This window comes from Nyctibius grandis, chromosome 2, assembly GCF_013368605.1.
Source record: "Nyctibius grandis isolate bNycGra1 chromosome 2, bNycGra1.pri, whole genome shotgun sequence".
In the NCBI taxonomy this organism is placed as follows: Eukaryota; Metazoa; Chordata; class Aves; order Nyctibiiformes; family Nyctibiidae; genus Nyctibius; species Nyctibius grandis.
In genome coordinates, this window is record NC_090659.1 from 101,421,975 (window position 1) to 101,434,675 (window position 12,701).

General features: G+C 44.1%; 1 protein-coding gene across 4 annotated transcripts in view; it reads left to right on the forward strand.

Annotated features, from left to right (window-relative positions):
• Positions 1-12,701, forward strand: part of STARD13 (StAR related lipid transfer domain containing 13) — a 325,192-nt gene that overhangs the window by 271,186 nt on the left and 41,305 nt on the right. The gene's annotated exons all lie outside the window — the stretch shown is intronic.

Below are 12,701 nucleotides of genomic sequence, written 5' to 3' on the forward strand. Positions count from 1 at the left end.
GTCAGAAGGCAAGAAAAGGAATATAAATCCTAATGGGGAAGGGGGAGGATGTGAAGGAAACCGAGCGCTTAATCACTTCTGCCCATTAGCAATACCAGACTATTTTTCCTAAGACTGAAGGGAGGCAAGCCTGGTGTCCTTGTCAGCTCCCAATATATATATATTATTTGAATTTTATCTATCTCATAAATCCTGTTAGCAGTTTCAGCTGGGTAAAGTATTCTCCTTATTTCTTGTCATAAACTGCTGCAGCTTTCTTTTATGCAGCTGCCACATTTCATCCTAATGCAGCTGCATTTCACCCAGGGATGAAGTGATCCCTATATATAACTTTCGCATCAGTTTTTATAACCGTTTAAAGTGCCTCAAGAAGAGATGTGGGATGCAAGCTATTGTTTTATTAGTGTCATCGCAAAGTGCTGCGTTGTGCAAATCAATTTTAAGCTAAGAAGAAACGTAGTTTTGAAGTGATACTTGAACATAGAGATTTTTTGGGTTAGGAGGGATTTAAAATCCTGGTTTAGGAATTTAAAAGGAAGATGGCAAAAAAAAGGAAACAAACTAGCATTGGGGAAGGTTGTATTAACTGAGTGGATATGTGGGACAGCAGGTAGCAAAAGTGTCAGAGAAATGAATGGCAGAGAGTTAGTTTTAGGTGACTTTGGAGTGGAAGATACAGAAAGGGAAACTAGCAGTAAATAGAAATGATCATGATGATGAGCAGCAACCAAATACCTGGAGAGGACACTCAAGGGAGGACCTGAATCTCTTGGTTTTATCACATAGCTGAGCCATATAACATGGATATGACTTTTCAGCATCAGTTGGCACTATTAAATGTCTTTGCGGTAGTATTAATGTTATGTCTGAGACTTTCAGATGTTAAGACATCTACTTGGTGTGCAAATCTCATTGCATTCTCATATTTAGGTACCTGTTTGTGCTGAACACCCTGTACCTCAGCAGAGGGAGTTATGTACAAGCCTCCATAATGGGAGAATTCCCTGGGAAACTGATTTTATGCTAAAGACTCTTAGGGACAGTGATGGCTGCCTGGAGGGGCGCCTAATTACTCTGAATTGGGAGTCCCTCGGGTTATTTCTTGCTCCTGAGGTCTTTATGTGTCCCTGTGTCCCTGCTGCCTTGATATGCTGGCTGCTTCAACAGCCCCTGCAATTCTTTTGTTCCCTTCTATAACCAAATTCTGCACAGCCCAGCTGGGAGACTTCTTGTCAACACAGGGACACAGGGACACAGGGACACATAAAGACCTCAGGAGCAAGAAATAACCCGAGGGACTCCCAATTCAGAGTAATTAGGCGCCTTTCCAGGCAGCCATCACTGTCCCTAATTGTCATAGTAGTTGAAAGAAACAGTTTATATAGTCCCAGATTATGTCTGAGCAACAGACAGAGAGTTAAATGTCAGTAACTCAGAAGGAAAAGCTATATAAAGGGTCATCTAACCAGGAAAAAATAATCTCATAACACTGTCTTTAGTTTAGTTTTATTTATTCCATTCTGAAGAACCCTTTTCCAAATCTGCGGTGGTAGCAGTGAGTAGTCAGATAAGACTCCAGCTCAGTATTGAGCCCACTTATCTCCTGATCCCAGTGTCCATTGGCAATGAATTTTATAGATTGCTTTAAAAAAAAATACTTTATCAGTTCAGATTGCCTTCCTTCTTTTTCATTCCTCCCTTTTCGTTAATCTCCCTGTCCTTGTGCTGTAAGCTAGAGTGAAGTTCCCAGTTTCCTATTTTTGTATTACCCCTGATTTTTTACCCTTTTATCATAACCCTTATTCATCTGCTGTCCGAGGTAAACAGTCCCAATCTTTTCATCTCTCAGCATATGACATTTTTTTTTCATGTCCATAAATAATCATGCTGCTCACTTTCAACCTTTCTGAGAACTCAGAGCATGAATGGACATCATCTGACTATTATTCACCAAGTGTAAAGAATTACACATAAAGAAACTATTCAGGAGCTTGAAAGGATCTTTTTCTATTGACATTTGAATTATATTTAGCCACAGTAGTTTAAAAGGTCCATATTTTATTGTATTATTACTGGTACCACAATATTCTGCAAAAGTTTAAGGTCTATTAAAATAACGCTTTGACAGCTTTATTTGTTCCTTGCTTGCAATACATATCCTTGCCTCTGATAGTAATTATACAGCATGATATAAAATAATTCCAATGAAATTCCACTTTTGAAAACCTTATTATCAGGATTTATTGAAGAGTACGCACTGTAGTGTAGTAAAATAATATAAATTCATTGTATGCTTATGTTTTATTTGATTTATGATATATTTGTACTATAAATGGTAATTTTACAGGTGCATGGTACCTTTGCATTATTATTGGAATTCTTCTGGAAAAGTCCTATAGAGCGGAAGGGAATGGGGTAAACCATTAGACCTCTACCTAAAAGCATTCCCTCAAATGCAGTTCTCAGGAAATTATGCTCAGAGCCTAAATAATTTCAGAGACACCAGTATCCTTTGCACAAAAATTTATACCATCCTATAAATAAAACTTTAGAATTTTCCCTTTTAAAGAATTCTGATGGGTACAATGCAACTTGAAAATGTTACAGGAAATTGGACCAGTCTTTATTAAAATGCATGGGACTTTCTCCTTAGGGAATATGAGAAGCTTTGTAATTTTCCATGATCTACACCAACTTCTTGCAGTAGTGCTGTAGTGGTTAAGTGCTGTAATCTAGTAGTTAAGGTATTAACCTGCTCCTTGTAAGCTATAGATGTGAGCTTCTGTTTTGCTGTGAATTTCCTATGTGACCTTGGAAAGTCACCTTTTCTCATATTTACAAATATCTCCCTGTTCTTTACAATTTAGTGCCTCTATGCTACTATAGTCTAATTTCTCAGCTCCGAGGTAGCTTTGCAAATGCCATTCAATGGAAACCTATCAGCCTTTAGTGTTACGTAGTAGATGAGTGACAATGGCGTGATGGGTTTATATATCTAAGAACTTCAGAAATTTGGGATTTGGTCTGTCCAGACCAGATTTCTAAGGGTATTAGTAACTGAGGAGTGACATAGCCATATTTTTATGGGCAGTTAAAGGAGTCAGGCACCTAATTCCCACCAATCTTCTTTCTAACCTGCTTATGTACTTTTGAAGTGCTTTAATTCCCCATTTGTAAAATAAGAATAAGAGTTACATGGATAAATATCTTAAAGACTGTGAGATGTAGGGGCAGGAGAGTAATGAGGGCCATTGAAGTACCTCAGACAAGGCTGCAAGAAGAAGCTGAAAGATGCTGGACCTGTTCTTATACAGCTTCAGCCTGAACTGAGCTTTTCTACAGATCCCATCTGTGCTCATGAGTGCTCTTCTGGGAAGACATCAGGGTGGTGGCATGGTTTGTTCGTGACATGACAGGTGCATGGGGCAAAAGGGATGCATCAAGACCAGTGAGGAAAGGCTGAAGCTCTCTCACATAGTTTCTACAGCTGCCTTGAGCATGTCCCAGGTTTAAGACACAATCAATTTTTCCTCCCCAGGAGTATTCACTGGTTCACCTTTCACACAGGTCCACAGTGGCTCCTGAGAGTAAAAGGTGTTATTACAGGCAGGGTTGAACTGAGCCTCCAAACTGACCCTAAAATGCCAGGTAGATGTTGTTACGGAAGATGCAGTACAAACTCTGCCATCCTAACAGTTTTCCTCCTCTTGAAGGAGAGAGTCAGACAAGGACCAAAAGTCAATGTAAAGCATAGCATCAGACTAACCACCTGCAAACCCTGTGAGCTATAACCAAGCTGTTACTCTACTTCCAAACAGCGTTTGCAAGATTGAGACTTCTTCTACCTAACAGACCGGCTGGTGATGGCCACTGGAGCTCACTGATGAGGCTGCACAGTAAAATACATTCCTTTCCAATGACTTGATCAGTTGCTTTCTCTAACACTCACACAGATATTTTACCTTAAGTCTCGTAAATTAGATTTAAGTGCTGACCAATGTAGGGGGAATAAAAAAGTGAGTGTATTTGTTACAGACATATGAATAATAAAGGTTATGAGTGTATTTGTTACAGACATATGAATAATAAAGGTTATCACATAAAGTTGACATGAAGACAATAGATGGGTAATTATGTACCTTATTTATTCTAGTTGCTCTTTCTTTCACTGCATTGTGCAAAGGGATATCTGAATCTTAAATAAAAAATATAGTTTTTAAAAAAGGGAGAAACACCAAAACAGAAGATAGAAGAGACAGAGGGAGTATGGCAGAAAGGCAGAAACAAGATGAAATGCTGATGTTGAGACAGGAAAAGGGAAAGGACTGTAGTATCCAGGTCTTAGCAGTGATATTCGTGGACAGTGATAAGGTCCCAACCTAGAAAATTAATTTACTGACATGATTTTTTCTTGACAGAGCAATTTTCACCAAACAACTTTTTAGACAGTTCTTTTTCACGTTAAGAAGGACTGTCTTGGTGGTTTAGCTTTCTTGAGCTCATTAAAATGCAGCTAACGTGGACTAAATAGAACCCTTAGAGGATCTGGGTCAGCTTGCTAATCCAACAGCAGACCTTTACCGGTTTTAGGGAGGTTAGTTTTCTGACAGCTTAAAGGGTTGAACTAGATCTCTGAAGGGTTAGCTGGGAGCCAGTGTGGCATGAAGGGAAGCAGGAGAATGAGCCAGCTGGTGTGGGGCAGGCAGGGCAGAATGTCCCCTTTGGTGGCGGCTTGCTGCTGGAGTCCTCTTCTGGTGTTGGGCACCATGAAAGCATTTTGTGAAGAATGAGAGAAATGGTCTGTGGGAGACAAGCTCAAACCTGCTTAACACTAAGAATGGACTGAAAGCCATGTCACAGCTGTGCTCTGAACATCTGTCACGCTTCCTGGGTGAACCTCTCTGTCCTTATTTAGCTCTACTTATGTCTTAAATAAGTAGAAAAATGGATCAGAGATTTGCACTTCAATCTCTACTGTGCGAGATCTGCTTTGAGCTACTGTATCAGTGCCTCTGGTAAACATTTAATTTAGTACACAGTGGAACAACTCCAGGAGGAAAGATTAAGAAACAATTCCATAAGAGGAAAAGAAAAAAAAAAAAAAGATGGCTTGGCTGATCAAAGAGGCGTTTGAAAAGGTTTAAGTCCGTGCTTGCATATGTACACTGAAAGGTTTTGGTGGAGCATGGGCAACTTCTGGGGGGACCTCTGGGGCGAGATGCCAGGAAGGTCAGCAGCAACATCTGTGCACAGGGGGCTTTGAACATACCTCTTGGGAAGAGCTGGTAGATAAGGGGGATATGGAAGCTGTGAGGAGATCATCACCCCGATCTTCCCAGAAATGTGGCTGGAGGGCTTTTGTGTGTGTGGATCTCAATTATAATTCGCTACTGGTAGAAAAGTGGAATGGAAAAGAGAAATTTGTTTCCTGTCAATCTTCAACTAAAAACTGAAAAAGACCCTGAGAATTCAAGTACCGTGAGATATATTGATGCTTGTCAATATTTGTGACTGAATTATCGGTGCGCTCAGCTCGCTCCCTGAAATGCCTGTACACCAATGTGCGCAGCATGGGAAATAAACAGGAGGAGTTAGAAATCCATGTTCGGTCGGGGGGCTATGATTTAGTGGCAATTACAGAGACTTGGTGGGATGCCTCGCATGACTGGAATGTGGTCATGGATGGCTATGTCTTGTTCAGGAAAGACAGGCCACTAAGGAGAGGTGGTGGAGTTGCTCTTTATGTGAGTGAGCAGCTAGAATGTATTGAGTTCTGTCCAGGGGCGGATCAGGAGCGAGTTGAGAGTTTGTGGGTGCGAATTAAGGGGCAGGCTGGCAGGGGTGATACTGTTGTGGGTGTCTATTACAGGCCACCGGATCAGGATGAGGAGGGTGATGAGGCCTTCTACAGGCAGCTGAGAGCAGTCTCACAGCTGCAGGGCCTGGTTGTCATGGGGGATTTCAACTACCCTGATATTTGCTGGGAGGCCTACTCAGCCAGCCATCCTCAGTCCAGGAGGTTCCTCCAGTGCATCGATGATAACTTTCTGATGCAAATGGTGGATGAGCCAACTAGGAGAGGAGCGCTGCTGGATCTTATCCTCACTAACAAGGAGGGTCTGGTTGAAGAGGTGAAGGTTGAGGGCAGCCTTGGTTGTAGTGACCATGAGATGGTAGAGTTCAGGATCTCATGTGGCAGGACCAGAATAGCTAGCAGAATCGCAACCCTGGACTTCAGGAGGGCCAACTTTGGCCTTTTCAAGCAATTGCTAGGGGAAATCCCATGGAACAGGGTACTAGAAAGTAAGGGGGCCCAAGATAGTTGGTTAGCATTCAAGGACTGCTTCTTCCAAGCTCAAGATCAGAGCATCCCAACAGGTAGGAAGTCAAGGAAGGGTACCAGGAGACCTGCATGGTTAAACAGGGAACTGCTGGGCAAACTCAAGTGGAAGAAGAGGGTGTTCAGATCATGGAAGGAGGGGCTGGCCACTTGGGAGGACTATAAGTCTGTTGTCAGAGGATGTAGGGAGGCAACTAGGAAAGCTAAGGCCTCCTTGGAATTAAACCTTGCAAGAGAGGTCAAGGACAACAGAAAGGGCTTCTTCAAATACATTGCAGGTAAAGCCAACACTAGAGGCAATGTAGGCCCACTGATGAATGAGGTGGGAGCCCTGGAGACAGAGGATAAAAAGAAGGCGGAGTTACTGAATGCCTTCTTTGCCTCTGTCTATACTGTTGGAGGCTGTCCTGAGGAGCCCCGGACCCCTGAGGCCCCAGAAGAAGTCAGGATAGAGGAGGAATCTGTCTTGGTTGATGAGGGCTGGGTCAGGGACCAATTAAGCAATCTGGACGTCCATAAATCCATGGGCCCTGATGGGATGCACCCGCAGGTGCTGAGGGAGCTGGCGGAAGTCATTGCTAGGCCACTCTCCATCATCTTTGCTAAGTCGTGGGAAACGGGAGAGGTGCCTGACGACTGGAGGAAAGCGAATGTCACTGCAGTCTTCAAAAAGGGCAAGAAGGAGGACCCGGGGAACTATAGACCGGTCAGCCTCACCTCCATCCCCGGAAAGGTGATGGAACAACTTGTTCTTGGTGCTGTCTCTAGGCACATCAAGGATAGGGGGATCATTAGGGGCAGTCAGCATGGCTTCACCAAGGGGAAGTCATGCTCAACCAACTTGATAGCCTTTTATGAGGACGTAACCCGGTGGATAGATGATGGTAAATCTGTGGATGTGGTCTATCTCGATTTCAGTAAAGCGTTTGACACGGTCTCCCACAGCATCCTCACAGCTAAACTGCGGAAGTGTGGTCTGGATGATCGGGTAGTGAGGTGGATTGTGAACTGGCTGAAGGAAAGAAGCCAGAGAGTGGTGGTCAATGGGACAGAGTCCAGTTGGAGGCCTGTGTCTAGCGGAGTCCCTCAAGGGTCGGTACTGGGACCAGTACTATTCAATATATTCATTAATGACTTGGATGAGGGATTAGAGTGCGCTGTCAGCAAGTTCGCTGATGACACAAAACTGGGAGGAGTGGCTGACGCGCCGGAAGGCTGCGCAGCCATTCAGAGAGACCTGGACAGGCTGGAGAGTTGGGCGGGGAGAAATTTAATGAAATATAACAAGGGCAAGTGTAGAGTCCTGCATCTGGGCAAGAACAACCCCATGTACCAGTACAAGTTGGGGACAGACCTGTTGGAAAGCAGCGTAGGGGAAAGGGACCTGCGGGTCCTAGTGGACAGCAGGATGACCATGAGCCAGCAGTGTGCCCTTGTGGCCAAGAAGGCCAATGGCATCCTGGGGTGTATTAGAAGGGGTGTGGTCAGCAGGTCAAGAGAGGTTCTCCTCCCCCTCTACTCTGCCCTGCTGAGGCCGCATCTGGAATATTGTGTCCAGTTCTGGGCCCCTCAGTTCAAGAAGGACAGGGAACTGCTAGAGAGAGTCCAGCGCAGAGCCACGAAGATGATTAAGGGAGTGGAACATCTCCCTATGAGGAGAGGCTGAGGGAGCTGGGTCTCTTTAGCTTAGAGAAGAGGAGACTGAGGGGTGACCTCATTAATGTTTATAAATATGTAAAGGGCAAGTGTCATGAGGATGGAGCCAGGCTCTTCTCAGTGACATCCCTTGACAGGACAAGGGACAATGGGTGCAAGCTGGAACACAGGAGGTTCCACTTAAATATGAGGAAAAACTTCTTTACGGTGAGGGTGACCGAACACTGGAACAGGCTGCCCAGAGAGGTTGTGGAGTCTCCTTCTCTGGAGACATTCAAAACCCGCCTGGACGCGTTCCTGTGTGATATGGTCTAGGCAATCCTGCTCCGGCAGGGGGATTGGACTAGATGATCTTTCGAGGTCCCTTCCAATCCCTAACATTCTGTGATTCTGTGATTCTGTGATTCTGTGATCATCTAGCCTTAATAATTAATGGTTGTCATTAATTGCTGCCCAAGCAAGTGGAAAGCAGTAGGTGGATTATATCTGACTTTTGTTCAGTTAGCAGAGCAGGGCAGTACTGCGTAAGCACAAACTCACCATCAGGTGTGCTGGGATGAGCAGCTTTTTGGTCACGCCAAGGGAGATGCTGCTTGTGGGTTGGTGGTGGCTCACGTGCTTCTGGGAGGAGCTGTGGCTCCTGCCAGCCCTTGAGTGCAAGACTACGAGCCATGTCCTCTCTCAAATCACTCTTCTCAGCATGATAGCCCTTCTCTGTGCTGTTGACAAGCTGCCTTGGAGCCACCTGGGAACACATGTAGTTTTCCAGGTCCTTCAGGGTTGCACCAAGGCAGTACAGCTTCTGCAGGCTGGTTCAGGCCCCTGAGTTAGCCTAAATGTGGGAACAGAAATGGACCAACATCGCCAAAAGTATTTCTGCAACCCTCCATTGACAGCTTCAGCAAGATCTTTTTGGTGCCATACTCATCCCTTCTCAAAGAAGATGAGGGTTGACGAGAAGCTCAACATGAGCCGGCAATGTGCGCTTGCAGCTCAGAAGGCCAACTGTATCCTGGGCTGCATCAAAAGCAGTGTGGCCAGCAGGTCGAGGGAGGTGATTCTGCCCCTCTACTCCACTCTCGTGAGACCCCACCTGGAGAACTGCATCCAGCTCTAGGGCCCCCAACATAAGAAGGACATGGAGCTGTTGGAGCGAGTCCAGAGGAGGGCCATGAAGATGATCAGAGGGCTGGAGCACCTCTCCTGTGAAGACAGGCTGAGAGAGTTGAGGCTGTTCAACTGGGAGAAGAGAAGGCTCCAGGGAGACCTTCTAGCAGCCTTCTAGTACCAGAAGGGGGCCTACAGGAAAGCTGGAGAGGGACTTTTTACAAGGGCATGTAGTGATAGGACGAGGGGTAATGGTTTTAAACTGAAAGAGGGTAGATTTAGATTAGAATTTAGGAAGAAATTATTGATTGTGAGGGTGGTGAGACACTGGAACAGGTTGCCCAGAGAAGTTGTGGATGCCCCCTCCCTGGCAGTGTTCAAGGCCAGGTTGGATGGGGCTTTGAGCAACCTAGTGTAGTGGAAAGATGTACCTGCCTGTGGCGGGGGGTTGGAACTAAATGATCTTTAAGGTCCCTTCCAACCCAAACCATTCTATGATTCTATGAAGTCTTCACTGATGTTTAACTATCAAGTAGAAAAAAAGCAAATATTAGAGTATGGGCAGAGAAAGAGAAGGTTAAACTGAGCATCTCAAATTATGGTTTAACATTATAATATCCAGTAATGAAAGAATCTGTATTGCATTCTGAACTATAACTTGGATTACATGCCCAGAGCAAGATAATAGAAATCACCTTCGGTGTCTGCTGAGGAGTAAATCCTTGGTTGTGCCTTTTCACCTAAACTGCAGGAGCGGCCAAGAGGGGAATGGCTGGAACAGGTGACTTTAGCCAGTGGAAATATATTTGTATGAGCAAAGTCATATTTTTGGCTGGGTCAGCAGCACATTACACACATCTCCCCTTCTGCTGTCCTCTGAGTAAGACCAAAAAGGAAAGAGAGAAGGAAGGGAACTGGGCACTGATACATCTCTGAGACCCGGCATCCTGGAAGCTGACTTAGCAAATATTATTCAAGACTGAATCTGTTTGAAGTGATTACTCAGAAAATGATGAAACTCCCAATAGATTCCTTCGTGGAAGACATAGTCAAAGATTTGAAGGCAGAAATTAATCCATCAATAATTTTTGACTGATTGCAGTGTGTTACGAACAGCCTCATACAAAAGAAGAAAAAAACAAACAGTGGGTGAGATTTCCTTCCTTGGTTATTCCCTGCAATTATTCACCCATTGCAACCTGAGGTTTTTTAGATCTCACTTGGGCTGCAGGAAGATTCCTCAGCAAGCTCCTCTGAGCAGCCAACTGCAAAAAACGTTGTAATATGATAAGTATATGAGAGCATTAAATGGTAGCATTCTCCATCACCCACAGCCTCTGTTAGTTGTGCTTCCAGGCCAGATGAAGCTAGAATGTATGTACAGCTGTTCTGAGTTGTAAAATACATTTTGAAATGGGATTGATTCATCTGTGTTTCATGAGATTGAATTAAGCAAAAGAAAAAAGTACAAAGACTTGTCTTTTTTCCAAGAATTTCATAAAAATATTCAGTCTCACTGGAACATAATAGAGATGTGCTTTCAGCACACAGATGTGCAGTCGTGAGAGCCACGTTTTATGTAAGCTGTTCATTTTTTTGTGCAGTGTTAAGAACTGAATGTACTTTCATACTCCTTTTTTTGGCCTTGACATGAACTAATGTCAAAGCAAATGAAGACCTAGTGGTAAATCCTGTTCAGCACTGCTAATGATTGTGGCCATTGCAGAGCTGTTACTGGCTGACAGATCATCTTTGGGAGATCGGTCTTTTGATAAGTAGACTTTGTATTCTGAATTTTGATTTCTGCAACAAAATTTGCTGGCATGACTCAGTATTTAGAAGATCAGAAAGGTGTGTGGGTCACACATTGCAGAGTATATTCAAAGCAGGTTTTATGGTGAGCTTCAGTGGGTAAAGTTTTTAGGGGTATAATGAGTGATTTGAACAGAATTGCATGGGGGAAAATTCACGCCAGCATCTCCTGTCTATAAAAATGCATTTTAGTAGAAAACTGATTTACAACTGGAATTTTTTTTGCATGCAAGGCAGAACATGCAGAAGAGTGACTGAACCTGATTTTCTTTTTCCAGTTCCATTTCTTGTTTTATATTTAGGCTTTTGTATTATGGCTACCTAGATTACACAGCTACAAATGTGCCAAAACCCTTGACTCGTTAATTCAGGTTGAATAATAAGCAACCTAAAATGTCTACTTTCTTTAACACCTGCAGACTCCATTCCTTCGCGTTTTGCAAATGTAAGCAGTGCAGATACATGTTTTGACTTTGATCTTGTAAACCGAAACTGTTCAAGTGGTAGATCCTGATCTAGATCTGGGCAGCAAGGAGATGTTGCCCGGGTTTCCCCAGCAACCCACGCTTATCTGAGTGAGCCTCTATTTTCAGGTGTTCCTCCACCGCTCTGGGAGCAGCTGCACATGCAGGCAGTGCGGATGCCTGCACGGCCGGGCAGAGATGGACCTGGCATGCTGCTTTCAGGTCTCCATAAAATGAGCCCATGCAGCTTGACAAAAATTGAGGTACCCTACTGTCAGCCTGCTTGGGTCATCTCAGAGGTGGGACACATAACTGTGTGTGTAACTGCTGGAGTGCACAAAGTCTGTTTCATGGGAGACACTTCAAAATTTATCCTCTGTTTTTGTGTAGCTGACATTTATTTGCTACTCCTTTAGTAATGGCACAGGCTGGATCTGCCTCTCCTGTGCAAAAAGCTGTAGATCTTACGTAGTCTCCCTCTTGAACATGATTTTCTTCCATTCTCTCATGCTCACCTATCCCTACTGTCACCCCCAAAACAAGGAGGGATTATTCTCTTGTCCAGCTGATGATTCCCCCACCTCTTCCATAGGGGTAGGTTACATCTTACCCAGTGAAACCTGTTTGAAAGGGGAAACCTAGTCCAGCGTCAGCTGTGTCCATACTTCTAGATAGTGGAGAGGCAGGGACAAGATGACACAATTCCTCTCCTCACTGCTTAACACTAGCCTTCTCAAGAAAAAATTTGTCTAGATAGATAACTGCAACAGTCCAAAACAGGCCTGGAAGTGGATTAAAATTAAAGAGTGAGTGGTCTGGGGTCCAGTGCTCGAAGCTACTGACTGTATCTATTTTATTTAGCTGCACAGACATACTTGTAGCTGTTTATCCTCCCTCTGTTAGCAGCCACAAGAGAAAAGCATTGTCAGTAGTTGATTTATCCCACCTATTTTAGACACTGCTTTAAGGTGAAATGAATCACCCTTTGGAAGTGACTGTCTCTCTATTGACTATGTCTCATAATGGAGTTCAGATGGCTAAAGGTAGGAAGGCACATCCTACCTGTACAATTGTCCCTTCAGTAACTTGAGACCTGCACTGGGGTTTTCCTGGCAGAGTTTTCAGTGGCTTTCACATGGGATTTTTCTCTGCAAGAAGTGTCAGAGCAGGAGAAAAAACAGCGCATGTTCCCTGTCTCCCCATTTTCACCTCGCCTCATCTTCACCTCTCCCCAGAAACTTACCTTTGAGGGAGGACAGGACAAAGGACCACAAACTGGGCTGAGCAACTTCTCCTCCTGTATGGAGATGGTTGATTAACAC